Source organism: Hordeum vulgare, chromosome 2H (genome assembly GCF_904849725.1).
Source record: "Hordeum vulgare subsp. vulgare chromosome 2H, MorexV3_pseudomolecules_assembly, whole genome shotgun sequence".
Lineage (NCBI taxonomy): Eukaryota > Viridiplantae > Streptophyta > Magnoliopsida > Poales > Poaceae > Hordeum > Hordeum vulgare.
This window is the reverse complement of record NC_058519.1, coordinates 283,643,368-283,645,929: the sequence shown is the minus strand read 5'-3', so window position 1 is coordinate 283,645,929 and position 2,562 is coordinate 283,643,368. Positions and strand designations below refer to the sequence as shown.

At 52.5% G+C, this 2,562-nt stretch overlaps 1 long non-coding RNA gene across 1 annotated transcript; it reads left to right on the top strand.

Moving 5' to 3' along the window:
- The first annotated feature begins 1,405 nt into the window (after positions 1-1,405).
- Positions 1,406-2,130, top strand: LOC123430005. Its single transcript, XR_006622821.1, has 2 exons — positions 1,406-1,453; positions 1,707-2,130. It is a non-coding gene; the product is annotated as an uncharacterized LOC123430005 (long non-coding RNA).
- Positions 2,131-2,562: the final 432 nt, after the last annotated feature.

Here is a 2,562-nt window from a genome sequence, read left to right as displayed (position 1 = left end):
GAGCATCTCTACTATTAATCTCTATTATTAATCTCTACTATTAAAGCAGGATCCAACGTCGTGATGGTTCAACCAGCTGGATGGTTCGAGCTCCCATCCCACCCATCGATCGCATGCAGTAAAAAAAAATCGTTAGATCCCGAGTCCATCTTTCCCACCCCTTGTGGCTAGAAAAAAATTGCCACTTTCCCACCCCACCTCTCCTCACCCCTCGTTCCCGATCTCGTCTCTCTCCTTCCAAAAATCATCCCAAATGGCCGCCGCCGCCTTCTTCCTCGCCGCTCCCTCCCCGCTCGCCCGCCGGCCGCGCCCGCGCCATTCCCTCCGCCACCTCGCGCGCGCCGCGGCCGCCAGGCCGTCGACCGGCCCCCTCGCGCCCCCCGCCTCGCCGAGCTCGCGGTCGCCGCCTCCTTCCTCGTCGTGCCCTCCCTGCTCGCCCGCCCGCCGCGCCCGCGCCATTCCATCCGCCACCTCGCGCGCGCCGCGGCCGCCAGGCCGCCGACCGGCCCCCTCGCGCCCCCGCCTCGCCGAGCCCGCGGAGGCCGCTCCGTGACCTGGCGCTGCGCGTTCCCTCCGCCACCTCGCGCGCGCCGCGGTTGCCAGGCCGTCGACCGGCCCCCTCGCGCCCCCGCCTCGCCGAGCCCGCGGAGGCCGCTCCGTGACCTGGCGCTGCGCGTTCCCTCCGCCACCTCGCGCGCGCCGCGGCCGCCAGGCCGTCGACCGGCCCCCTCGCGCCCCCCGCCTCGCCGAGCCCGCAGTCGTCGCCTCCTTCCTCGCCGCGCCCGCGCCATTCCCTCCGCCACCTCGCGCGCGCCGCGGCCGCCAGGCCGCCAACTGGCCCCCTCGCGCCCCCGCCTTGCCGAACCCGCGGAGGCCGCTCCGGGACCTGGCGCTGCGCGACCTGGCGGCGGGCCGCGTCGCCGAGGCCGCGCGGCGGGCGCTGGCGGCCGCCGCGGGGCCCCTGGTCGTCGCGCTCGCCTCCGCGGCACTGATCCTCGGAGACATCGGGCGCGCATCCGCGTTCGTCGTCGCCACGTCGTGGAAGCTGCAGGCCGACGAGCTCGCCACCGTGCGCCTCTTCAAGGACAACATCCCCTCCGTCGTCTACATCACCAACCTCGTCGTCCACATGGCTGATTGCCTCAGCTGGTAAGCTCTTTACCTTTCTCTTCCTTTCCGTTTTAATGTACGTTTCTCTTATTGTTTTGTTTGTTTACTAGCTAATATACAACTTGAGCTTGATCTTGATTTCATGGTTATGACCCTGCACTTTTATTGTTGGTACATATTATTCCACTATTTTTTTGGTTATATTGTTCTTCTATTTCATGACTCCATGTGATTTCTTCATGGTTTGTGCCAAGTATAGAACATTTTTTCTCTCAATAATTTTCCAAACACAATGCTGGTTCATATGCCTAGCACCTGCTAACAAATCTCAGTTATCTGCAAGGTATATCTAATCATTTTGTTTTCCACGATAAAGAAAAGGTATGACCATGGGCTTCTAATATTTCTCTATACATTTGACATTTTGACAGTTCCTCAAAAAAAAGTAAATCCATCATTGCTAACATTTAGGAGAAATTATATTTTTCAGTTCCATAACTATTGTCAGAGTTTTGCACGATTTGTAGAAGAAATCTGATAGACTTGTTGTGTTTGTTATGCCCTTCTATACATGGTATTATTATTGTGGTGGATAGGCCAGTCATTGGAGTTGGAGCGTGGTAGATGGGTTGGAGCAGAGCGTGGTAGATGGATTGGAGAACAGACCAGGTCATGCAGACAGCTCTAACGGCACATTAGAGTTAACTTTATATTTCTGGCTAACTTGGAGGCTTGGTTGCTTCCCCGTCAGTTCACTACTTCTAATTGTTCGAGTGCAGCTGTACTCGAGACAAACACAATCCAGTAAGGTAGTTTGTTCAAATAGATCTCAGATGTTGAATGAAGATTATAAGATGTAGGTTAAATTGAAGGAAATAGGAGAGACCTGCACGTGTACTCATCAGGTTGAATTGGGTTTTGAGAAAATCTCTGAAAGTGAAAACCGTGATATTGATATGTCTGTGATTGATAGTTCATGCGGTGTTGTACAATGCAAGAAGGCGTTGACCGTCTTATATATGTATTGCTGCTCTCTGCCAGAAACCAAATAAATAACACTTCTATGTTGTTGCTCACTGATCGATGCTAAATATATGGCTTGTTCTTGAGGATTGTTTTCACTTTTTGATTCATATGGAATTTGAGGATACGGATGACACTGGTTTGTTTCTTTCACTAAAATTTTGTCCACCATTAGCTTACCGGCAATACTCTAGATACATGTGAACATGCGAATAAATGCTCTTTATGGTTCCATGTTCTTATGTAATAACACTTGATGTGTTTCATCTTCCAACAGTTCAGACACGAGCCTTATGCAACTTCATACAAGCTGCTGACAAGAGCTAGAGGGTTAGGTTTGATATTATTATTTGTTGTATGACTATTTATTCTCATTATGACACACCTTATTTATCTTTTATTGAGTTGCTACATAGTGTCTCTATATTA